A 27,288-nucleotide genomic window follows, 5' to 3' on the forward strand; every position below is an offset into this window, starting at 1 on the left:
TCCGTGTTATCCGTTGGGGAAGATCAATCTCGACGTTTAGTTTGGGACCCGAGAGAACTACAGAATAGAAAGGCTGGAGTTTGAAGTTGTGGATTTCCCGTCGCAGTATCACGCCTTGTTGGGACGACCAGCATATGCCAGGTTTATGGTGGTACCACATTACACATACTTTCTATGGAGGTTACCGGGACCCAAGGGACTGATACGTCTCCAACGTATCGATAATTTCTTATGTTCCATGCCACATGATTGATGATATCTACATGTTTTATGCACACTTTATGTCACATTCGTGCATTTTCTGGAACTAACCTATTAACAAGATGCCGAAGTGCCAGTTGCTGTTTTCTGCTATTTTTGGTTTCAGAAATCCTAGTAAGGAAATATTCTCGGAATTGGACGAAATCAACGCCCAGGGTCCTATTTTGCCACGAAGCTTCCAGAAGACCGAAGAGGAGACGAAGTGGGGCCACGAGGTGGCCAAACCACAGGGCGGCGCGGCCCAAGCCCTGGCCGCGCCGACCTAGGGTGTGGGCCCCTCGTGACGCCCCTCGACCTGCCCTTCCGCCTACAAATAGCCTTCGTCGCGAAACCCCCAGTACCGAGAGCCACGATACGGAAAACCTTCCAGAGATGCCGCCAATCCCATCTTGGGGGATTCAGGAGATCGCCTCCGGCACCCTGCCGGAGAGGGGAATCATCTCCCGGAGGACTCTACGCCACCATGGTCGCCTCCGGAGTGATGAGTGAGTAGTCTACCCCTGGACTATGGGTCCATAGCAGTAGCTAGATGGTTGTCTTCTCCCCATTGTGCTTAATTGTCGGGTCTTGTGAGCTGCCGAACATGATCAAGATCATCTATCTGTAATTTTATATGTTGTGTTTGTTGGGATCCGATGAATAGAGAATACTTGTTATGTTGATTATCAATTTATATCTATGTGTTGTTTATGATCTTGCATGCTCTCCGTTACTAGTAGATGCTCTGGCCAAGTAGATGCTTGTAACTCCAAGAGGGAGTATTTATGCTCGATAGTGGGTTCATGTCTCCGTGAATGCAGGGAGTGATAGAAACCTCTAAGATTATGGATGTCTTTGTTGCCACTAGGGATAAAACATTGGTGCTATGTTCGAGGATGTAGTTACTGATTACATTACGCGCAATACTTAATGCAATTGTCTGTTGTTAGCAACTTAATACGGAGGGGTTCGGATGATAACTTTGAAGGTGGACTTTTTAGGCATAGATGCATGCTGGATAGCGGTCTATGTACTTTGTCGTAATGCCCAATTAAATCTCACTATACTCATCATAATATGTATGTGCATGGTCATGCCCTCTTTATTTGTCAATTGCCCAACTGTAATTTGTTCACCCAACATGCTGTTTATCTTATGGGAGAGACACCTCTAGTGAACTGTGGACCCCGGTCCAATTCTCTTTACTGAAATACAATCTGCTGCAATCTTTGTTCTCTTTGTTATCTCTGCAAACAATCATCATCCACACTATACATCTAATCCTTTGTTACAGCAAGCCGGTGAGATTGACAACCTCGCTGTTTCGTTGGGGCAAAGTACTTGGTTTGTGTTGTGCAGGTTCCACGTTGGCGCCGGAATCCCTGGTGTTGCGCCGCACTACATCTCGCCGCCATCAACCTTCAACGTGCTTCTTGACTCCTACTGGTTCGATAAATCTTGGTTTCTAACTGAGGGAAACTTACTGTTGTATGCATCACACCTTCCACTTGGGGTTCCCAACTGTCGCGTGTTGTACGCGTGTCAAGCTAAATTTCTGGCGCCGTTGCCGGGGAGATCAAGACACGCTGCAAGGGGAGTCTCCACATCCCAATCTCTTTACTTTGTTTTTGTCTTGCTTAGTTTTATTTACTACTTTGTTTGCTGCACTAAATCAAAATACAAAAAAATTAGTTGCTAGTTTTACTTTATTTGCTGTCTTGTTTGCTATATCAAAAACACAAAAAAATTAGTTACTTGCATTTACTTTATCTAGTTTGCTTTATTTACTACTGCTAAAATGAGTAATCCTGAAGTTGAAGTTCGTACGTTCAAACAACGAGGGGGAGAATGTTTAAGAGATGCTTGGTATAGAATTAGTAATGCCCATAATAGGTGCACTAAGAAACACTCCACCACTATTTTACTCAGGAATTTTTATGTTGGTGTCTCTAGCTGGAATAGGTATGTTCTTGATAGTCTCGCGAAAGGTAACTTCCTAAGTACTCCTGCATTAGAAGCTAGCTGCATTATTGAGAGTCTATTTGGAATACCCCCTGTTGATGAAGTTAAAACTGAAATCTCTCTTGAAGATGTTATGAAAAAATTGGAAACCATAGAGAAAAATTTTCCAAGTATTGAAACTAAATTGGAAATGTTACTTGATAAAACTGATGAACTCGATAAATCCTTAGGAGGAATTGATGAAAGAATTAGTGTCCTAGGAACTTATGTTGTCCATGATGATCAAATCAATAGGATTGACGAACTTGAAAAAGCTATGGGAACCTTGGGTTCAACATTTTCTTCTCTTAAATATAAGGAGAAAGCTTATGTGGGTAAGGAGCAAAAGTTTATGTATGTCTCTAAAGTGCCTAAACCAAAGAAATATTATTATAGGCCTAAAATTGACAAAGCCCTTAGTACCACCACAGATGGGGGAGTTTGTGATAACTATGCACCATCCTTTGATAATACTTGATACACACTTTCTGCGCCTAGCTGAAAGGCGTTAAAGAAAAGCGCTTATGGGAGACAACCCATGTTTTTTACTACAGTACTTTGTTTTTATTTTGTGTCTTGGAAGTTGTTTACTACTGTAGCAACCTCTACTTATCTTAGTTTAGTGTTTTGTTGTGCCAAGTAAAGTCGTTGATAGTAAAGTTCATACTAGATTTGGATTACTGCGCAGAAACAAATTTCTTTGCTGTCACGAATCTGGGCTGTTTTCTCTGTAGGTAACTCAGAAAATTATGCCAATTTACGTGAGTGATCCTCAGATATGTACGCAACTTTCATTCAGTTTGAGAATTTTCATTTGAGCAAGTCTGGTGCCTCAATAAAATTCGTCAATACGAACTGTTCTGTTTTTGACAGATTCTGCCTTTTATTTCGCATTGCCTGTTTCGTTATGTTCGATGGATATTTCGATTCCATTGACTTTCAGTAGCTTTGTGCAATGTCCAGAAGTGTTAAGAATGATTATGTCACCTCTGAACATGTATATTTTGATTATGCACTAACCCTCTAATGAGTTGTTCTAAGTTTGGTGTGGAGGAAGTTTTCAAGGATCAAGAGAGGGAGATGATACAACATGATCAAGGAGAGTGAAAGCTCTAAGCTTGGGGATGCCCCGGTGGTTCACCCCTGCATATATCAAGAAGACTCAAGCGTCTAAGCTTGGGGATGCCCAAGGCATCCCCTTCTTCATCGACAACATTATCAGGTTCCTCCCCTGAAACTATATTTTTATTCCATCACATCTTATGTGCTTTTATTGGAGCGTCGGTTTGTTTTTGTTTTTGTTTTGTTTGAATAAAATGGATCCTAGCATTCCTTGTGTGGGAGAGATACACGCTCCGCTGTAGCATATGGACAAGTATGTCCTTAGGCTCTACTCATAATATTCATGGCGAAGTTTCTTCTTCGTTAAATTGTTATATGGTTGGAACTGGAAAATGATACATGTAGTAATCTGCTATAATGTCTTGGATAATGTGATACTCGGCAATTGTTGTGCTCATGTTTAAGCTCTTGCATCATATACTTTGCACCTATTAATGAAGAAATACATAGAGCATGCTAAAAGTTGGTTTGCATAATTGGTCTCTCTAAGGTCTAGATAATTTCTAGTATTGAGTTTGAACAACAAGGAAGACGGTGTAGAGTCTTATAATGTTTTCAATATGTCTTTTATGTGAGTTTTGCTGCACCGGTTCATCCTTGTGTTTGTTTCAAATAGCCTTGCTAGCCTAAACCTTGTATCGAGAAGGATTACTTCTCATGCATCCAAAATACTTGAGCCAACCACTATGTCATTTGTGTCCACCATACCTACCTACTACATGGTATTTCTCCGCCATTCCAAAGTAAATTGCTTGAGTGCTACCTTTAAATTTCCATTCTCTACCTTTACAATATATAGCTCATGGGACAAATAGCCTAAAAACTATTGTGGTAATGAATATGTACTTATGCACTTTATCTATTATTAAGTTGCTCGTTGTGCGATAACCATGTTCACTGGGGACGCCATCAACTACTCTTTGTTGAATATCATGTGAGTTGCTATGCATGTTCATCTTGTCTGAAGTAAGAGCGATCTACCACCTTATGGTTAGAGCATGCATATTGTTAGAGAAGAACATTGGGCCGCTAACTAAAGCCATGATCCATGGTGGAAGTTTCAGTTTTGGACAATATCCTCAATCTCATATGAGAAAATTAATTGTTGTTACATGCTTATGCATAAAAGAGGAGTCCATTATCTGTTGTCTATGTTGTCCCGGTATGGATGTCTAAGTTGAGAATAATCAATAGCGAGAAATCCGATGCGAGCTTTCTCCTTAGACCTTTGTACTGGCGGCATAGAGGTACCCCTTTGTGACACTTGGTTAAAACATGTGCATTGCGATGATCCCGGTAGTCCAAGCTAATTAGGACAAGGTGCGGGCACTATTAGTATACTATGCATGAGGCTTGCAACTTGTAAGATATAATTTACATGATACATATGCTTTATTACTACCGTTGACAAAATTGTTTCTTGTTTTCAAAATCAAAGCTCTAGCACAAATATAGCAATCGATGCTTTCCTCTTTGAAGGACCATTCCTTTTACTTTTATTGTTGAGTCAGTTCACCTATTTCTCTCCACCTCAAGAAGCAAACACTTGTGTGAACTGTGCATTGATTCCTACATATTTGCATATTGCACTTGTTATATTACTCTATGTTGACAATATCCATGAGATATACATGTTATAAGTTGAAAGCAACCGCTGAAACTTCATCTTCCTTTGTGTTGCTTCAATGCTTCTACTATGAATTATTTCTTTATGAGTTAACTCTTATGCAAGACTTATTGATGCTTGTCTTGAAGTACTATTCATGAAAAGTCTTTGCTATATGATTCAATTGTTTACTCATGTCATATACATTGTTTTGATCGCTGCATTCACTACATATGCTTACAAATAGTATGATCAAGGTTATGATGGCATGTCACTCCAGAAATTATCTTTGTTTGTCGTTTACCTACTCGGGACGAGCAGGAACTAAGCTTGGGGATGCTGATACGTCTCCGACGTATCGATAATTTCTTATGTTCCATGCCACATTATTGATGATATCTACATGTTTTATGCACACTTTATGTCACATTCGTGCATTTTCTGGAACTAACCTATTAACAAGATGCCGAAGTGCCAGTTGCTGTTTTCTGTTGTTTTTGGTTTCAGAAATCCTAGTAAGGAAATATTCTCGGAATTGGACGAAATCAACGCCCAGGGTCCTATTTTGCCACGAAGCTTCCAGAAGACCGAAGAGGAGACGAAGTGGGGCCACGAGGTGGCCAAACCACAGGGCGACGCGGCCCAAGCCCTGGCCGCGCCGACCTAGGGTGTGGGCCCCTCGTGACGCCCCTCGACCTGCCCTTCCGCCTACAAATAGCCTTCGTCGTGAAACCCCCAGTACCGAGAGCCACGATACGGAAAACCTTCCAGAGACGCTGCCACCGCCAATCCCATCTCGGGGGATTCAGGAGATCGCCTCCGGCACCCTGCCGGAGAGGGGAATCCTCTCCCGGAGGACTCTACGCCGCCATGGTCGCCTCCGGAGTGATGAGTGAGTAGTCTACCCCTGGACTATGGGTCAATAGCAGTAGCTAGATGGTTGTCTTCTCCCCATTGTGCTTAATTGTCGGGTCTTGTGAGCTGCCGAACATGATCAAGATCATCTCTCTGTAATTTTATATGTTGTGTTTGTTGGGATCCGATGAATAGAGAATACTTGTTATGTTGATTATCAATTTATATCTATGTGTTGTTTATGATCTTGCATGCTCTCCGTTACTAGTAGATGCTCTGGCCAAGTAGATGCTTGTAACTCCAAGAGGGAGTATTTATGCTCGATAGTGGGTTCATGTCTCCGTGAATCTGGGGGAGTGTCAGAAACCTCTAAGATTATGGATGTGTTGTTGCCACTAGGGATAAAACATTGGTGCTATGTTCGAGGATGTAGTTACTGATTACATTACGCGCAATACTTAATGCAATTGTCTGTTGTTAGCAACTTAATACTGGAGGGGGTTCGGATGATAACCTGAAGGTGGACTTTTTAGGCATAGATGCATGCTGGATAGCGGTCTATGTACTTTGTCGTAATGCCCAATTAAATCTCACTATACTCATCATAATATGTATGTGCATGGTCATGCCCTCTTTATTTGTCAATTGCCCAACTGTAATTTGTTCACCCAACATGTTGTTTATCTTATGGGAGAGACACCTCTAGTGAACTGTGGACCCCGGTCCAATTCTCTTTACTGAAATACAATCTGCTGCAATACTGTTCTACTGTTCTCTGCAAACAATCATCATCCACACTATACATCTAATCCTTTGTTACAGCAAGCCGGTGAGATTGACAACCTCGCTGTTTCGTTGGGGCAAAGTACTTGGTTTGTGTTGTGCAGGTTCCACGTTGGCGCCGGAATCCCTGGTGTTGCGCCGCACTACATCTCGCCGCCATCAACCTTCAACGTGCTTCTTGACTCCTACTGGTTCGATAAACCTTGGTTTCTAACTGAGGGAAACTTACTGCTGTACGCATCACACCTTCCACTTGGGGTTCCCAACGGTCGCGTGATGTACGCGTGTCAGGGACCAATTACAGTCAAAGGAAGCCTCGCGCTAGCCGATAAATGTGACAAGGATTTTCATCGACTGTCAGAAACTTTCGGGATGTAAGCAGAATACATGGCGTCAAGGCTCACGACTGATTATGATGTGCTGCCAGATGTAGGGAGGCCTAACAAAGAACCAACCTTTAACACTGCGAAAGATTCTAAGGAGGTGCAGATTCACCCGATAGACCCGAAGAAGACGACGTCTATCGCGACAGACATGGACCTCGCATAGGAAAGCGCACTCATCGAGTTCCTCCGTGAGCACTGGAAAATCTTAGCATGGTGTCCAGCTGACATGCCAGGAGTACCCAGGGAACTTGCCGAGCACCACCTAAACTTGGATCCAATAGCGAGACCAATCAAACAACCTTTGCGGCGTTTTTTTGAGCCAAACCGCAAAGCTATGCTGTCAGAGATTGATCGACTAAGAGAAGCTGGTTTCATTAAGGAGCTGCATACAGAGGCCACGTGGGTAGCAAACCCAGTGCTGGTCCCGAAGAAAAAACACTAAAGTCCTTCGCATGTGTGTCGACTTTACGTGTCTCAACAAACACTGTCCAAAGGATCACTTTCCCCTCCCGAGGAACGATCAAATTATCGACTCCACGGTAGGATGTGAACGTCTTTCCTTCTTGGATGCATACTCTGGTTATAACCAGATCGGACTGAAAGAAGAGGACGAGGTCAAAAAAGCGTTCATTACACCTTACGGCGTGTTTTGCTATAGAACAATGCCTTTTGGTCTGAAAAACGCGGGAGCAACATATCAGCGGATGATGCAGAAGTGGTTAGCAACACAGATTGGGAAAAACGTACAAGTATACATTGATGATGTCGTCATAACATCAAAAAAGAGGGCAACACTAATCGAGGACCTGAAGGAAACTTTCGACAACCACGACAAGTTTTGTCTTAAGCTGAATCCAACGAAATGTTCTTTCGGCGTCCCTCCAGGAGAACTTCTCGGGTCCCTAGTCTCAGCAAGAGGATTGAAGCTAATCCCGAAAAAATCCAAGCTATCGTAACAATGAGGAAGCCAACAAAGTTGAAAGAAATACAGCAGTTAACTGGGCGAGTCGCAGCTTTAAGCAGATTTGTCGCCAGGCTGGGAGAAAAGGCGTTACCGTTCTACGTTTTAATCAAACAAGGAGAGAAGTTCCAGTGGAACGAAGAGGCAGATAGAGCCTTCGAGGATCTTAAACGAACAATTTCGACACCACCAATCTTGGTGGCACTGAAAGAGAAGGAACCCCTCCTGCTATATATTGCGGCCACGCCACAGGTGGTCAGCATAGCACTTGTTGTCGAAAGAGAAGAGGAAGGAAAACTCCATTGAGTGCAGAGGCCGGTATATTTCATCAGTGAAGTTTTATCGCCTTCAAAACAGCGGTACCCGCAGTACCAGAAGCTAGCATATGGAGTGTTCACAACCGCAAGAAAATTGCGGCACTATTTTTCGGCACACCCGATAATAGTGGTCAAGGAAGCGCCTCTATCCAATATACTAAACAATCCAGAAGCTACAGGTCGTGTCTCCCTTTGGGGAATAGAACTTTCTCCTCGGGACATCACGTATGAAAAAAGAAAAGCAATAAGGTCGCAAATTCTGCCAGATTTCATCGCAGAGTGGATGGAGCTGCAAAACACAGGACCCCCGGATTTATCGAGAACGTGGACTATGAATTTCGACGGGTCCAAGAGAGTAGAAGGAGCAGGAGCAGGCGTGATACTCATATCACCTGAAGGCGACAAATTAAAATATGTTTTACGGATGACGTTCCCGAACGCGTCTAACTACGAGGCAGAATATGAAGCTCTTATACACGGGATGAAGATGGTGAAGGCTTGTGGTGCAACTCGACTAAAAATCTTTGGTGACTCACAATTGGTGGCTCAGCAAGTCATGAACCAATGTGATGCAGTCAATGATAGCATGGTGGCATACAAGGAAGTGTACAATGAGCTCGAGAAATTATTTGATGGATGTGAGGTAAATCACATCAGCAGGCTGAGCAATGATGAAGCTGATGTTCTCGCAAACATCGGGTTGTAGTGCCTCGCGATTCCACCAGGTATGTTCTGGGAAGAGATAACCGAGAGATCTACAAAACCGAAGAAGGCACAGAAGAAGCAGAAGGATGAGAAAACCACGACAACTCCTAAAGAAGCACTGGAAGAAGAAGAGGAACAAGAGCTGGTGATGATGGTGCAGGTCCCATGGATGCAAGCGTACATATCATACATCTTAAAGAAAGAAATACCCGACGACCCAGTTGAAGCAAGGCGAGTTATTAGACGATCCAAAGCATTTACGGTGGTCAAAGGGGAGTTGTACAAGCGAAGTATTTCAGGTGTGTTACAAAGGTGCGCTACACCCGAAGAAGGAAGGATAATCCTGAAGGACATACACGAAGGAATATGTGGTCATCACGCGAGCAGTCGAGCTATTGCGGCCAAGGTTTTTCAAGTTGGATTTTACTGGTTGACAGCAATCGAGGACGCAAAGGAGATAGTACGAACTTGCGACGCGTGCCAGAGATTTGCCGCGAAGCCTCACTCTCCGGCAGCGGAGCTGATGCCAATACCATTGTCTTGCCCCTTTGCTCAATGGGGCCTCGATATGGTGGGAAAGTTACACAAGGCTTCGCCAGGAGGATACGAGTATATGCTCATCGCTGTCGACAAATTCACCAAGTGGATAGAAGCAAAGCCAATAAATTCACCAGACGCAGCATCAGCAATAAAGTTCGTAAAAAGCATTGTCTTTCGGTTTGGAGTACCTCATAGCATCGTCACGGACAATGGCAGTAACTTTACATCCAAGGAATTCAAGGCATACTGCGCAAAAGTAGGCATCAAATTGCACTTCGCGTCAGTTGGGCACCCGCAAACCAATGGTCAAGTCGAGAAAGCCAATGGTATCATCTGCAACGGTATCAAGAAGCGTTTGTTAGGACCACTGGAAAAAGCTCGACATACGTGGCCAGAAGAGTTGCCAAGTGTATTATGGAGTATTCGAACAACGCCAAATACAACGACACAAGAGACTCCTTTTTCCTGGTTCATGGAGCAGAGGCAGTACTGCTGATAGAAATAATAGAGCATGATTCTCCAAGAGTCACAGAGTACGATGAAGAAGCTTCTAGAAAAGCATTGGAGGACGATGTCGATGCACTTGATGAAACTCGAGATGAAGTACTATCACGGGTCACCAAGTATCAGCAAGACTTGAAAAATTATCACAGTCGACGTTTGCGGCCAAGATCCTTTCAGGTTGGAGACCTAGTTCTACGACTCAACCAAAACAGCACTGAAAAACTCGAGTCGCCATGGCTTGGCCCTTACATCGTCACGGAAGTAATCGAAGGAGGAGCGTACAAGATAAAGGACAAGAAGACAGGAGTTCCCGAGAAAAACCCCTGGAACGTGGCGCAACTAAGGCGTTTTTACGCTTAGTGTCGAAATATAGTCCTCCTTGTAAAAATAAAATGTACTGAAACGCCCGCGAGTTTTCAGACGAACTCTTTTCCTTTCAGGGCACCGAGTGGGGCTGAAAGGTTTTTAATGAGGCGGGCTCGCAGTGCTGCAATATAGTAAAAGATATTGGTGATATACATCTTTCTTCGTCGACAGGCTCGGGGGCTCATAACCCACGGCAGCAAAATATATATATACTCTCGCAAAATAGAAAATTCATTGAGACGAAAAAATAAACTTGAGCTCCGGCCAAAGGCTCAGGGGCTTTACAAGATAGATTACACTTTACAATATAGACAACTACATCGTCAAAAATAATTCGACACAAAAAATATATATGACTTCCCGCAATATAGTACAATTCAGTTGATGCCTAATATATTATCTATGGATAAACCTTTGTTATTTGCAGCAGTTGTCGTATGTTCAGCATAGCTTCCTCTCACAAAGAACTCAGAGTCCATCCGAAGAAGTTCGTCCATCATTTCTTCGGCTACAGGAGTTACAACATCGTTGATTTTGTCGATGTTCCTTTTCGCTTTGACTGCTTGGCCAGACACTTGGCGACAATCTTCGTCAGATCTAATTTTCGATAGCAGATCTGTATCATAATCATGGCGAATCTTGCCCCAGCAGACAGTTGAGCTCGCACAAAATTATGGATACGAGGGGCATCCCGAAATTTTTCCATCAGAGCAGGAAGAGTGTCTGGTATCTCGTTCCGAGGAAACATGGTACTGTAAACCAAAGACAAGGTTCTTGTACAGAAATCAAGGAACTCACGAATTTGACAAGCGCGGTCTTGAAATCTGACAATCTGTCGGGTGCGTTCTGGAGTGGCCCAGAACAGAGAACCATGGTCAAGTGAAAGGTTAACCAGGAGATTTGTCCTTGTGTCTACCCTTTGGTCTTCGGCATCAGTGTCTAGAAAGGAACCTATTTGGCGACAGCACAAGAATTTCAAAGGAAAAAATAGCGGAAAAAAAACAGAAGAAGTTTTTGTTTGCAAAAGCATACCTGACATATCCAAACTGGCTTCATTCATCAACTCGAGCATAAAATTCTCTCGAGTGGTAGCCTTTGCAGCTTCAGAAATGGCGGCTTCCTGAGCCTGCTGCAGCGCAACTTTCTCTTTTTTGGATGACTTTCGAGACTGCTCCATCATCACAAGTGTTTGCTTCTTCGCATACTGAAGTTGCTGACGAAGTTCCTCCAAGTCCTGCGCTGAACCCTTACTCGAGGAATCTTCACCAAATTCACTATCAATAGGCGTTTTCTTCGAGCGAGAGGAAGCAGGGAAAACATCGGAGGGACGAGGAGTTGAAGTGTAGTTATCAAATATCAACTGAAAACAAAAGGTTCGACATCAATCATCAAACAAAATAGAATTCCATTGATTCTCAGAATATTTACAAGGCATTACAATGGAGGACACCCTAGCGAACTAGTGGGAGAAGTGTCGCCAAAAGCTACTTTGGCGACAACATCAAAAGGAAAAAAGAAAAAGAAAAAATAAGAAAGACAGGGTGGTCTACTTGACCTCCGGCTTGGATGAGCTTGGCGCAGGAGTTGGCTTGCAACCGAGGAAGGCAAGGATTGGCTTGGAGTTAGGCTTGGCAGCCTTGATCAAAGATTGCCATTTCTTCGTCTCCACCTCCTTTACCTCGCCAACTTTGGCCCAGTCGACGTCTTGTTGGCTATCAGCAACCAGAGCAATGGTGCCCTCGACGCCAATCTTCAGGCCTTCTTGCCGAAGTTTAAGCCCAAGATCTTCTTGGGAGTTGAAGTGCTTGGCGAGATTTGTGAAAATCTTGGGCTCTTGTGTCTTCGGGAAGAAATATGGGAAAAGGCGCGACAGACCTGCTCTGGCTTCAGCAAGGCCTTCGCGTGCTTCTTCTCCATGAAATTTAAGAAGGGAAAGCTCGTCAAGCAGCTGATTGCCTTCAGGACACTCCAAGTCAAAATCTTGATGTGTTCTCCCTACAAAGAAGCGAGAGAAAGATCGTCAAAGATTGCGCAGGGATAAATTTGACAACCCGAAGAAGTAGCAAAGGTTTCAGGGGGGGCTTACTGACAGAACGTCGACTTTGCGATTGCAAGCGACTAAGGATTTCAGCTTCACGAACAGCTTGCTCGGATATGTTGTCGCTCAAGGCAGTTTCTGCGTCATGAAGTCTTTTTCGAAGATCTTCGACGGCGGCGGCGTCTGCCTTGGCCTTCTTAGCATCTGTTTCAGCCTTCTTACTAGCCTTTTCACTTTGCTCCAGTTTACGAGCAAGTGCATCAGCACACTTGTTGGCTTCCACAAGGTTTTCTGCCAAAATAGTGGACAACAATCAAAATCATGACAAGACAGGAGGGAGAGGTTATTTGCCAGAAGAAGTAGCAAAATATTACCTTCGGCCTTGTTAGCATGGTCACGGTACCCGACGAATTGGGTACCGAAACGGATGAACTCCTTAATCAAAGGCTGACAAAGAAAGATAGAGAAAGAAAGCATCAATACAGTAAAAAGTTCGACAGCAAAAAGTAGAAGAGAAGCGAAAAACAAAAAAGAGTCGACAGCATTGAAATGTTCGGAATAGAAGAGAAGAAGTGAATAACTTACATCATCCAAGGAAGGAGTCGTGGAGCCACCAAGTTGTAGGGCAGGCTCCTTGGCTAGCTCAACCCTTGCCCTCTTTGGCGAAGGCGCACGGGGGCTTGCAGGTGGAGTTGGATGCTCAATGTTTTGCTGAGGAGGCGAAGTTTCATCTCCATCAGGCTGAGCTTCAGACACAACTAAAGTACGCGACGTACTCGTTCGAGCAGTCGCGTCAATAGGTTGATCTTCTTCCTCGTCACCACTGCAATAAAATGGCAACAATATAAGAATCAACATAGACAAAAACATCGAGAGCGAAACAACAAAGAACAATCGAGAACTTACGAGCTGACAAGGGCATCATCGTAAGGGTTGAAAGCTGTTTTCCTTTCGGAAGGACCAGCTTCTTCGCCTTTGGAGGTGCCGGAATCAGTGACTTCATCCCTTTTCCTCTTGTTCCTTGGAGAAATAGCGGAAGAAAGGGAGTGTGTAGAGGCAGTGGCCTCAGACTCGGCTTATTTTTCAGAGGAATCCGCGGATTTTTGAGAACCCGCGACTTCACTCTCAGGGCGGGAAGTACCCTGGGTGTCCTCATCGACAATGGTACGTTCTTCGACTTCTCCACCTTCAGGAAGAGGAGGAAGAGAAGCCAGAACAGGGTGGTTCTGCAAAAAATAAAAAGTGTCGACAAAAAGTTATGCAAAAGACGCTAGCAAAGATAGTAGTCGACAAATACTAAAAAATTCGAGAAGTCAATATAGTAGTCAAGAGGAACAATTACCTCGGGAAGGGGATTGGTGCCACTATATGGCGAAATGCGGCAAGAGGATGGAATAGTGTCCTTCTTGCTGAGCGACGAGATCCTTCGGATCAGTTTCTCCAAATCCTTCACAGGAAGGTCTTTGGAGAGCTTGTCGACATCTTCTTCACCAGCGTACATCCAAAGGGGATTTTTGCGAGCTTGGAGAGGCTGCACTCTAATCCTAAGGAAATAGGCGGTGATCTGAATACCCGACAGTTCCCTGCCCCTTTCGTGGATGCGAGTCATCAGCGCCTCTATCGCCAATTTCTCATCTTCCGTGGCTTCAGCATCCCAGAAACGGCGGCGAAGGATTTTGGCTCCTCCGTCGAAAGGGGCGATATTGTTCTCCATTGAGTTGGAGCTCTCTTCATGCACATAGAGCCATCTCTTGCGCCACCCTTGGACGGAGTCGGGGAATTTGACGTTGAAGTACTCGACGTCAGAACAAACACAGATAACAACACCGCCGATGTTATAGGCGACGTTGTGGGAGCCATTACGGCGGAGGCAGAAGATGCGCTTCCACAGAGCCCAATTAGGTTGGACTCCGAGGAAGCATTCGCAAAGTGTGATAAAAATCGACACGTGAAGGATGGAATTGGGCGTCAGCTGGTGCAGCTGAAGCCCATAGACAAAGAGAAGACCTCGAAGAAACTCGTGGATAGGGGGAGAAAGACCGCGGATGAGGTGGTCAACGAAACTGACCCGGTACTCGATTGGAGGCGACGGATAGCTCTCCTCCTTGGGGAAGCGCAGCTCTCCTTCTTGGTGAACCCCAGATTCTTCAGCAGGTTCATATCCTGGTTGGAGATCTTGGATCTCTCCCACTCCAGATCTTCGGCGGCCATCTTGGATTCGGGAGTGCTATGCCTGGTCAGACGCGCGCGTGGTGGCATCAATGAGCGTGGAGGAGAAAGGTGCGAGCGTGGTTGAGCGCAAGAGGCAATGGGAGCAGTGGAGGATTTTGCAGAGGAGAAACAGAGGTGCGGCGCGAGCGAAAGTATTGACGGAGGAAGACGATGACCTTAAATAGAGGTGCGGTGAATCGACGCACCGTTGGATGAAGAGATTGTGGGATAGATGGTGTACACGTGGACAAGGGGTAAAAAGTAATTTCATTCAGACGAGAAAGAACAGGAGCTACAATACGTGCGCCAGGAAAAGTGGAGGACGCGTGTCCCCCACTTGCACGACGTGTCTACTTGATGAGCAATTTGGGCCCGCAAGGCAGAGAGATAGCAGTTCTCGCGTTTTCCCGATACAGCGGTCGTGACTATCGTCAGCAATGATGTCACCTTGGCAAGAGAAAAATTCGGCTATGCAGCTTCATAATAATGGCGACAGCAGAAGATTGTTGATTATTTCGAGAGCCTTTGGTCAAATACAAGTTTTTGATCAAATGCTCGGGGGCTACTTTGGAATAATGAAAACCTCGAGAGTAACAAAATAGAAATGGCGAGAGCCTATGATCAAATACAAGCATTTGTTCATAGCCTCGGGGGCTACTCCCATCGGGAGCGCTGTTCGCGCACCCGACAGATAAGAAAACTTCGAGAAAGAAGAAAAATATAGCAACGTAAGGCGTTGAGCCTACACCCAAGCACAAGTTCTTGGCTGTAGCCTCGGGGGCTACTCCCATCGGGAACGCTGTTCGCGTGCCCGATGAAATTATAATACAAAAGAGAGAGAATGAAGAACAAGTGAGCATATTTCGAGTTATGTAAATAACTCTACATATACTCCCATCGGGAGAGCAATATAAGTCATCCGTTGACTCAATAAAATGTGCTATTCCAACAGCCGAAAAAGCACTCGACAATATATTCTCAGAACGCCAAAGTTGCGAACAATTTCTGAATGCCGCAAAACTTTGCGAAGGTAAGACCACTGATCCGTTCTGTGTGGCGTCGGTTTGCTACTTTTTTCCGTATCAACAGATACGAAGAAAAATCCTAACGGACGCGTTAGGTACCCGATAAAATATGACTGGGACTCGACAGAATGGTAAGACCTTAAGCGGCACCTGTCGAAGTTTACACCAGTATCCCGAGATCATGTCCAGGGACGTGATCTTGAAGTAGGTTTTTGCGGATTGCCACTGCTTGAAGTAGGTTTTTGCGGATTGCCACTAGAGCAGTTAACTAGTACCTGATCCGTCAGATGAACTAGCCCCAACTACCATTATCCCTGTACAATATATAATTTCGTATCCAAATATATGTGATAAAGTTCAGAGCTATTGAACGAATATAAAGTTGGAGATTTTCCCTGACTCTGCGATTCAAGCAAAATCTCGGGGGCTACTGACATAGGCATCCCCAATGGGCCTGCCGAAGATGGTACCCGGGGTTTACTGAAGGCCCACGACCCGAAGGATAAGAAGAATCGGAAGCCCAAATTATTATTAAGGAAAGCTAGAGTTGTATTAGGAAGCAATACTTGTAATCTTGCGGGATGAGTTGGAAACCCTCCCGGACTCTGTAACTTGTGTATTACGAATCCCTCGGCTCCGCCTCCTATATAAGGAGGAGTAGAGGGACAAAGAAAGCATCGATTCATTGTCTGACAAACCCTAGTTTTCATATCGTCGAGCACTTTTCGGCTAAAACCTTCGAGATCTACTTGCCCTCTACTTCCGACTAAAACCCTAGTCTACGACCCGTAGGCATTGACAAGTTAATCCCCTGTCAGTGACCACCCCAAGGGTCCTTTAGTGGATCAAGGCCTTTCCTTTGGTGGAAAGGCTCGAGGAGAATATGGTGGCCCTAGTGGCTCATTGGAGTGCCTTGTGCCTCCACACCGCTCCATACGGAGACGTAGCACCTTTGTGTGTGAACTTCGGGATACATCATCGTCTCCTCGTGCACCGGTTACTTCTCAACCCGAGCTCCTTTACCTATGCGCTTTACCTTGTTATATCTATCTTGCTTGATGTGTTATACCTAGCTTGCTATCACATTGTACTCATCATGCTAGCATAGGTTGTTGGTGCTCTTAGGCAATCCCCAAGTTGATAGGCTTTGAGCTAAACTAGTAAACACCTGTGTAGTTTTATTCATCCTAGTTTAGCTCTCAAGTCGAAGTTTTTATACACCGCCTATTCACCCCCCTCTAGGCGACGTCCTAGAACATTCAGAGGAGGAGGGAGATCCGAAGGATTTGGAGCTAAAAATGGAGTATGAGAGAGAGAGAGAGAAATGTCTTGAGCTTTTGCACTGGTCTCCTTACCCCTTCAAGGTAGAAGAAGGGACTTATATAGTCGTCCCGCAAAACTAGCCGTTTGTCACTTCAGAGTCGAGGCACCCGGCAGCTGGCCCGGTGGTACCGGGCCACATACCGGGCTGCCCGGCAGCAGCACCCGGTGGACCGGGCTAGCTCCCGAGTTCTCCTGGCTTCAGCTCTTCCGTCAGTCTGGCAGCAGCACCCGGTGGGCTAGGCTGGCTGCCGACTTTTCCGGCAGCAGCACCCGGTGGGCCGGGTTGGCTGTCGGGCTGCCCTGGCTTCGGTTCTTCTCCTCAGTTCGGCAGCAGCACCCGGTGGGCCTGGCTGTGTGCCGATTTTCCTGGAGCTTCAGAATATGTACTTCTTCTCGGCACTTCTTCTCTCATCATTTTTTGTGTAAAGATTATGTGTATATGTGGCTTTGGCAAGCTCTTCTTTAGACAAATGGTCAACACACCATCACTAGTTGAGAACAACAATTGGGGGGTCTCTCATCACCTCACATCCTTGTATCATGACTGAAAAACTTTCTCGCCGCCTTGCATTCTCATATGTGGACTAAAACCTGTGTATATACTTGTAGATACCATTAGTCCACACAATAACACCGGTGTCATTGTTAACCAAAATAATTGTTAAGGGTAAAATACCCTTACATGAGTGGAAGGAGCTTGAGTCTCTCTTCTACTTTAAATTTTATCCTCCTCGTGAAATGCATTTAGATAGGAATTATATTTATAATTTTCAACCTCATGATGGAGAAAGTATTGCCTAAGTGTGGGGGAGATTGAAGTCACTAATGCTTAAATGTCCCACTCATGAGCTCCCCAGTAATATTGTTATTAATAATTTTTATGCAAGTCTTTCAGGATAATACAAGGACTATCTAGATGCTTATTTAGTGAGATGTTTCACAAGTAAAGAGGTTGCAGCTAATTGGGATCTTCTTGAAGCAATTCAAAGCAATACCGAAGATTGGGATAACAATAAAGGTAAAGAATCAGGTATAAACTATGAGTATGATTGCATTAAGTCTTTCGCTGAAACTGCTGATTTTCAAAAGCTTAGTGCTAAATATGGTTTTGATCCTAAAATTATTGTTGATTGTTGTAAAGCCTTTGCTTCTCATATTAATGTTCCTAAAGAAAATTAGGATATATATCATGAACCTTTTAAAGACACTTGCATGAAAAATGGAATTTTTATTAATGATTGCAAAACACATGCTCAAACTTCTAAAAGTACTATTTCTTATAAGCATGTTAATTTTTGTGGAGCAATTAGACCTTGTGAAAAGAATCAAATCGAAGAAGAATATTGTATCTATCACAGGAATGAAAAAACTAAGTAGTTACTGTGTATTACCAGCACCTTTTGTGATGAACTGAATCTGATGTGTGCTGTTATTCAGTGCTGGATAACCTCACCACTCTAATTAAGGGGTTACCACAACACTCAACTATCTGCAACCAAATAGGTTGTGGGCTGCACGAGCAGAAAAGAAAGTAGTGTAAACGGGCAACCAAACAATGGGCCTGGCTTTCCTCTCCGTCTCAGAAAAGGCGGTACAGGTTACCAAACGACATGCCTTTCATGGCCCATGGCCCGTTCACGATACGCAGGGAGGCCCATCTTACTGACGTAATGGTGGAAGAAATCAATTTAGACTACCAAACGCGCCCATACTGATTTTGTTTCAGATCTTTGGATCGAGGGCCGAGCAGCGAGCATGGGGGTCTGCGGGCATAACTACAAAACTACAAGCACAAGCGCTACTGCTACTAATACATCGATCATAAGCCTGTAGGTGGTCAGGGGCCGTCCACGGCGCCACCAGCCCAGCCCAATTAAAACCTCTAAGCGAACACCCACGATCAGGGGAAAAAACACGATGGGCTTCCGCTATGAGTTCGCTACCGCCGCCACGCCGCCTCGATAGGATAAGGTCTTCGAGATCGAGACTTCTCCGCTCTCCCTCGCCCCGGTCACCTTCGACGGGCGACGCGCTCCTCGACGTGCGCGAAGTGGTTGTTGCCGAGGTCGAGGTGGCGGATGGTGCCGCCGCAGGACCCCGCGACGGCGGCGAGGGATTCGGCGCCCGAGAGGCGGTTGTCGGGGCCGGGAGGCGGCGGAGGGCCGGGAGGCGGGGCAGGCCCGCGAGCGAGGAGAGGCGGGCGCCGGCCACCGAGAGCTCCTCCAGGGACGGGAAGCGGTCGAAGAGCGCCGGCGAGGGCAGGCGGCCCGTGGAGGACTTGACGGCGCCGTCGAGGGTTAGGGTCTTGGGCGCGGAGAAGGGGGAGTTGGGCGCGTTCTTCATGGACGCGTTGATGGCGCGCTCCCACGCCGCGTCATCCTTTCAGGTGGCGGCGAGACGGCGCCGGCCATGTCTGCGGTGGAGCCGGAAGTTCGGAGGCGGAGCGGACAAGTACGGAAAAGGAAGGAAGCATGGTTGCTCTGACGGAGCCGGCCATTTCTGGCAGGACGCTGGCGGGTTTAATCGGGCTGGCCGGACGCCGGTAAAGATGAGCGTATTGTACGGTCATGTAGCGGCAGCCCGTTCAGTTTGTATGGACACAAAAGGGCACTTGGTGGGCCGCCGCTAGCCTGCCCACTTACAGCCTGAATCGATCAACACTCAACAGCTAGGAGGCCAATACTACAAGTGTCCGTTTCCAATTCGTATCCTATCCACGCTACAACACCAAGTCCAAACTCTCAAAACCGAATCCAACTCGCACTTAAATATTGACTATATATAGAGGGGACCCTATATTAGAGCTAACGTCGGTTGATCTCTTGTATATGTCGTCTATCTATATAATGAGGTAACGAGAAGACAGAGAGGCGTGCAATAAGTTGATCTTGTATATTCTCACACCCGACTTACACAAAGAGCCCAGGGCCAGGAGGATGTCAAAGCGCAAGAGCTATGTTGACCACAACGCTGCCGCCAAGAGGCCGGAGAAAGAGGAACAGCAGTTTCTGTACCTGGTGCTGGACGACTGGGAGAACGGCTACAGCGTCCGAAAGTTGGACGTGGACGCCTTGCAATCCGACGACCATGGGCCGGAGCCCTTCACGGAGCCGCCGCTCGCTCGCTTCGACGTCGTTCACGGGTACTCGCACACCATCGTCGCGCACGGCAGCAAGATCGTCGCCATGAAGCCGCACGAGAGCAGCCCCGGCATCCCCGCCTTCGACACGGCCACATCGGCGGTGGGCATCCTCCCGTGGCCCGAGTTCCACATGGACTTCGGCATGCCCCTCGTGGTCTCCATGGCCGGCAAGCTCTTCTTGTTCGTCTACTCGTCCTACTACCTCGGCGACCCGCCACCGCCGCCGCCCGTCGACTACCCGCCTCCCGAGAAGAAGCCGTGGGCATGGACCACCATCAGTTCACCGGTGCCGTTCAACTTCAACTGCGTCCTCGGCTACGCCGTGCACCCGGACGGCCGCACCCTCTTCGTGTCCGCCGCCAAGTTCACCGGCTCCACCGAGAAGAAGGGGACTTACTCCTTCGACGCCGACCGCCTCGAGTGGACACGCCAAGGCGACTGGCTGCTGCCCTTCTCCGGCCAGGCACACTACGTTGCGGAGCTGGACGCCTGGGTCGGCCTCTGCCGCCACAAGGGCGGCCACCTCTGCTCCTCGGACGTCGTGCCCCTCGACGCCGGGCGCCGCACAACTCTGCCGCGCTGGAGGATCCTCGGCGGGCACAGGCTGTTCAACAGGGAGTCGTCGGTGAATCTGGGCGCCAGGCTCGTGTACATGGGTGGCACTAGGTTCTGCCTCGTCGAGACCATGTGGCACATGAACGATGGCGAGGCAAGGCGCAAGGCCAAGGAGACAGTGGGGTACGTTGCGCCTCCACGCGTCGTGATTTGCATCACCTCGTTCGCCGTCGAGCACGACGAGGGAGGGGAGCTGCGACTCAAGTCGTATGAGCTACCTCAGCACCGCAAGGTGTTCAAGCGAGCACATCACATTTGCGATATATCCGACGGGGCACCTCTAGCATTCTGGATCTAGTAAAAGGATGTGGTTTCTAGGTTAAGCTCTTAGCTGGCGGTCAGTTTGTAACACCCGCGTCAAAATACAATTGCTTTGAGATCGGAAACATGCCAATTAAGTATGTATGTGGCATTTTAATTTATTTTTTTTGACGTAAAAACACAATATATTAAGCAAACAAGCCGCTGCAGAATTTTCACATCTATTTCCACCCTGAATTCTTCCTCTCCAGATTTCCCAATCCACTTTGAGAAAATCTCCCCACTTCATTTTGTTATCGTCATGTTCTCCACTACCACATTTAAGGTGTGTATGTCCGAAGAAGCCACAAGCCCCGCAGAATTTCGACATCTTCTCAAACGTAATTTGATAAATCTCCCTTTTTCCACTCCTGACAATTGAAACATATTGAGTAAGAGGTTGGCGTACATCCAGTTTTACCCGTACCTGAACAAAATGTTTACTTGTTGCACCTCAGGTTCTACCTCTAAAACTTTCCCAACTCGCTTCTCTATCAAGTTAGTGATCAAAGCTTTGTTACGATAACCCGGCGGTAATTTGTGAATTTGCATCCACACTGCAATCGTATTCAACTCGACGGATTCAATCGGCGCCAGTCCATCGTACTTCTCTATAATGACCGCATTCTGACGGAAGAGCCAAGGCCCTCCTTTCTCCACGTTTAACCATTCACCCAGACAAAAGCATTGAATCGAGAATGGATTCTCTTCCAAAGGTTTGATCTTGATCTCATTTGCTGGACTCCAAGCAGTTTTCATGTGTTGTTCAAACGTATGAGGGCTGAAGTAATTCCCTGTATGAACTCTCACCAAAGCAAACCACTTCAGTCCCTCCCTCGGGACCTCTTCCTGTTCTTGGAACACCAAATCATCACCATCCACTTCAATCCCCAGACGTTGGAGCATGTCTTGGATTGCCTCTCCTTGCGCTGCCCCTGGTTCCCCTGGTGCATTAGATGAACTTTCTGAAGAAGTCGCCATGGCCACCTCCGGAAAACCCTATTCCACCTTGCGAGAAAACCGTGCGAGAGGATCGTCGCGTGATTGAGACCGATCTGCACTTCTTCCTCACGTGACCGAGACCGGTCCTCTTACGAGCACCTCCCAGGGAAAGAATTGGTCTCCGTACTGGCAAGAAGTCCAGCGGCGAGGAAGAAAACCCCTAGTCGCCCTGACAGTCGCCAGCACCCTAGGTCGTAACACCGCAAAGGAGAAGTTAGGGAATATCCCGATCAAGTTAGGTGGCATTTTAATCTACTTACTTCACATTTGGCTTGGATCGCCCAAGAAAAGATAGTTGATGATATTACAAGAAAGAAATAATGCTACAAGAGCATCTCCAGCGCATACCACAAATGTGCGGTCACGCTCAGCCCTCTCCACACCGTCCTCATCCTAGTGGACGAGGTTGCCAGCTGGGGCACCAACAATGACGGCCAAAAGGAATTAGGTATTCATGCCTAGAAATAAAAAAGTAGATGCAAGGAATTGAATCTCCACACCGTCCTCATCCTAGTGGACGAGGTTGCCAGCTGGGGCACCAACAATGACGGCCAAAAGGAATTAGGTATTCATGCCTAGAAATAAAAAAAGTAGATGCAAGGAATTGAATCTCCTCATCCAAAATGGAAGACTAACGCTAGAATCGAGCATCATTGTGGAATCAAGCTCATGATTTGGTGGCGTTGGGGCTAGCGGGAGCAGTTGGTGCTGAAATTTCTATCCCGCCAAGGCGCAAAGAGTTTCCAGCTTACTATAATTAGGATCCTCTAACTGCTTAAAGACTGTACGAGCGGCTTGTTTTGCAATCTGGCCAGCTTTGCGACATTAGCGGACAATTCTTTCGTTCAAAACCGCAAAAACAATTACGTAATATTTTATTATTTTGTCTCTTCTGCGATATTCTACCTTAGCCGCATTAGCAGTGACAGAAATGATTGACATTTCGTGTGTACGACAGTGTCGTATCCACCATAGGTACCAACACGTGGCCCCAACTACCTCTTTTTACCCAACATTATCGAAGCCCGGGAGCATCCTATCGTTTCTACCCAACAAATGCTCCAAGACTGTTGAGGCGGCGTAGTCAATTGTCGTCGCCTCCTCGACTGAATTGACGATTCCCAACAACGTCCAGATTTGGTGCTCCGCGTCACACTGGAAAAGGAGATGAGCCACATCTTCTGGACATTGCATGCATATCGGACATTGGCCCGAGGAGCCAATGTGGCAATTCACGAGAATATATTTTAGAGGAACAACACCATGTAAAGCACACCATAAGAAGATTTTAATCTTACTTGGGAGTTTCAAACACCATAGCACCTTCAGATTGGATTTGTTGCTGACGTCCGAGGGAGGGCCAGAAACCCAGACCTTCCACCAAAAGTATGTTTCCACCAGACCCTTTTGCACCATTTTTGCTTCCTTTTCACATAAGATACAGGACTTATCTTTTGTTCCTGAAACTTTTATGTAAACAATACATGTGTAACTCCTTTTCAGAAGTTTGTAAACTACATTGGAACAGATGACATACTCTATGATATCGGAAAATTTGTTTTCCTCTAAAATGCATCTATTTTATCACGTGCATGCTAGTAGATAAACTATATTGGAATAAAAAAGTCGATTAACTCCTTTTCAGAAGTTTGTAAACTACATTGGAACAGATGACATACTCTATGATATCGGAAAATTTGTTTTCCTCTAAAATGCATCTATTTTATCATGTGCATGCTAGTAGATAAACTATATTGGAATAAAAAAGTCGATTAACTCCTTTTCAGAAGTTTGTAAACTACATTGGAACAGATGACATACTCTATGATATCGGAAAATTTGTTTTCCTCTAAAATGCATCTATTTTATCACGTGCATGTTTAGGTAAACTATATTGGAATAAAAAAGTCGATTAAAAAACCGCTAGAAGGAGGGCTTGAACCTCCGACCTTGTGGTTAACAGCCACACGCTCTAGCCAACTGAGCTATTCCAGCTTTCTGTAGATTATGCTCAATAGTATTATAAATTAGTGGTCCAATTAATATTCGTTACGTCAAATCCACACAACTCTGCTAACCTTCTAGCATACTAGTCCTTTTAGACGTGCTCACTTATATTGCATTCTTATAATGATAACCGAGACCTGATCCTCCAGGGGGTTTCTCAGCCAACACACCTCACGATATTGAGAACTACCCCCATCACAGCAAAGTTTGTGAGTTGTGACTAGCCTTGTTCTGATCAGGAGACGGCCGCTGCAGTTCGTTGTTGTTGGTCAGTACCTCCAGGTCCAGGTACAGAGCAAACCAGGTTTCATGGATAATTCCTGTGATACACACGTGGTCCTGAACTCCTGATCTGGCCTGGTGGTAACTTGTCAAGTTGAAGCTGGTTCTAAGAGATTCTACATTTCGTAATCGACGTTAGATGAGGTGTATGCCGAACCCATTCACTGTTCTGAATATGTACCACGGTCCTGATCAGGATAGTTAACACTTCATGCATGTCTCCTTTTCTTCGTAAGCTCTTTATAATGGGATTGGCATTTCTACATTCGTTTGGGCGCTCTGTCTCTATGTGAAGATAGCATTATTTTCAGCTTTTCATCATCAAAATTAATTTTTTCAAACGATCACCAAGTGAGGAATCCTGAATTTTCGTTAAGATGAGAGGCCCAAAGTGGCAAGGCTACATCATGGACACGAGAACAGGAACAGAGACTACATGTCAATGAGTCAATCTATTTCTTGTGAGATATGATGTTGTTGTAGGCCAAGAAGAGCATAATTGGCGTTGATAAGTTACCTGCCTTCTGGATGTTCAAGTTCAAACTATCAGTTAAATGGTAATGGAATGGAACAAGCAAACACTGTAAAATGGTCTCATCACAAAATCTCAGTTACACATTATCAATTTTGTGTTCCGATCTCTATAGGCCTGAACAGGTTATCAGTAGTTTGTCTTCTCTAGTTGTATAATCTTTAAGTTTGGGTGTAAGACCTTTAAGTAGGGGAGTGTTGGTAGGGGTGTGGTGGCGCGCCCCTGGTTTGAACAAAAACTGCAGCTGTAAAAACAATGGCTATGTGGTTTCTCAAATGGAACCGATGCAAGGCCTGTTTATTCTTTAAAAAAAAACTTAAATTTGCCCACCGCACAAACAATGTGCAAAATCTAAATGCCCTCGCTTGACATCTAAACCCCCATTTCCTTCTCATCCCACCTCTCCACCCCCAACTCAATAAACACCGTTAGGGTCGAATTCTACCTTTTCATCTCATTCACACTATTTGACCCACACAAAATTCGGCAACGAATCACCAGCCGATCCAACTTCAGCAAACAAGCCCCACGCCCGCTCCCCCATCATATATTTTAATAGATTTAACAAGTAACTTGCTTGCAAAAATCAGAGAGCAAATCAACAAGGGACAGGTCTTCATGTTGCTTCTCTTTCGCTCTCTCAAAAACACCCTGACCACCGCAGCGTCTCCCCATTGTGCTCCCGAAAACTAGAATAGTGCCCATCCTCGAGCTTTCTCGACCGATGCCATCTCGACCTAAACCTCATTTCGGCATTTTCTTCAACTCGCCTCATGGTCATATAGAAACTTACCTCAATTGATGGCTAGAGCATTGGGATAAGACATTTGTATGGAGCAATAAAGATTGATTGGTTCCTTCCATTTTGTATAGCTTCTAGGCCCAAACCATGAGTTTTGCTTATTTATTCTCAAGATCCATTATGCATCAATTTTGCATGGATGGGTCCCTTCTTATATAGAACAACCGGACATGATAGAGCATTTTGTGATCTCCAACAAAGGAAGACGACTGTTGTGTGCCGTCAAGAAATTTTGATTCCATATTGGTAAAATTATCTTGACATCTTATGAGTTTCTTTTGATTTGTAATTAGTAGTATTGGAGATTGCTTTATTGCTAGTCTCTACTCGAAGGACGAGAGCAATGCAAGACTACGGGGTTCTTACGAAATGTAGTTACTTTATTTTCGACATGTTAGAAGTTGCATGTATGGAACTAATGAAGGTTACAAAAATATGGCATTCCACATGAGAAACTTTGAAGTGGATGGAAATAGGTTGACTTAATCTTATAGTCAAATCATTTGAGATGGTATAACATATTCAAAGACCTAATCAGAGAATCACTTATAGACATATATGTAATGTTACACTTTTTTTTAGACAAGCGAGTAACACATATCACGGGACATGTGTAATGGCATACCACACTGCGAAGAGGACAATAGGCCAAGACAAAGCTTGTGTGAGAAAGACGATAAAGCGGTGTAGCACTTAAGCAGTTGATCCATCCGCTTCAATAGATCTTACCTATTGGATAATCAAACGGTTTTCCTGTTTGCCTAGTACAGTTGCGGATCCGATAGTTTTCCTGTTTGCCTCGTACGGTTGTGGATCCGGAGGATTGGAGGATTTGATCCTCTCAGCGCTTCCTAGGGTTGAAAATGAAACGGAACGGATGGAAACATACTTTATCATTTTTGTTTCCCTCTATCTTGTTGGAATCTAAAATGGAATCGAAAACCCGGAAATAAATATGAGAACGGAAATCATCGGATATGAATATAAAACGGATACGTAGCGAATACGTTACGAAAACGAATATTTACCACAACACAATGCAGCATAATATCATGATTTGCAGACCGAAAGACACACATAGATAAAAGGACAATAAGATATGATATATCACTTAACTTCAACAAAACTTCAACAAGAGGCAATTTAACATAAAGTAACACACATAGTTTAATGGCTGCATGCACACATAATTATACAAAGTGATTAGGGTTAGATTAATTTGTGGACTTGATACGTGGCCAAGCCCAGTTTCATGTGTAAATGTAGGCATGCTAAATGGACGGGTCTCTCTAGGTTATGTTTCCGGGAACTTTTCGTATTTATTTTTTCGGAATTTCTTCTGCCGTTTCTGTTTCCGTCGGAAAGGGCTCCCTCATTTTCTTTTCCGTTTCCGTTTATGCTTGTACCGTTTCCGTTTCTTTTTCTCCAAATGCCGTTTCCTTTTTCGGATTTGGTCCTTCATTTCCTTTTCCTTCGGAAACAGATGGAAAGTTTCCCTTTCATTTTTTCCTGAGTGAAATGCATCAACAGTCCTCGAATTTGCTGGCTATGTCTAAAACCGTCCTCGAACTCAGGATTTGCCTCATTGCAGTCCCCTAACTTGCTCCGAATATTCATCTACGG

General features: G+C 45.3%; 1 non-coding gene and 1 pseudogene across 1 annotated transcript; both read right to left on the minus strand.

Annotated features, from left to right (window-relative positions):
* Window positions 1-18,994: 18,994 nt before the first annotated feature.
* LOC127331031 (acidic leucine-rich nuclear phosphoprotein 32-related protein 2-like) lies at window positions 18,995-19,365 on the minus strand (annotated as a pseudogene).
* A 4,598-nt stretch (window positions 19,366-23,963) lies between these two features.
* On the minus strand, window positions 23,964-24,037 carry TRNAN-GUU (transfer RNA asparagine (anticodon GUU)). Its single transcript has one exon. It is a non-coding gene; the product is annotated as a tRNA-Asn (tRNA).
* Between the last annotated feature and the right edge of the window lie 3,251 nt (window positions 24,038-27,288).

Source organism: Lolium perenne, chromosome 1, assembly GCF_019359855.2.
Source record: "Lolium perenne isolate Kyuss_39 chromosome 1, Kyuss_2.0, whole genome shotgun sequence".
Classification (NCBI taxonomy): domain Eukaryota; kingdom Viridiplantae; phylum Streptophyta; class Magnoliopsida; order Poales; family Poaceae; genus Lolium; species Lolium perenne.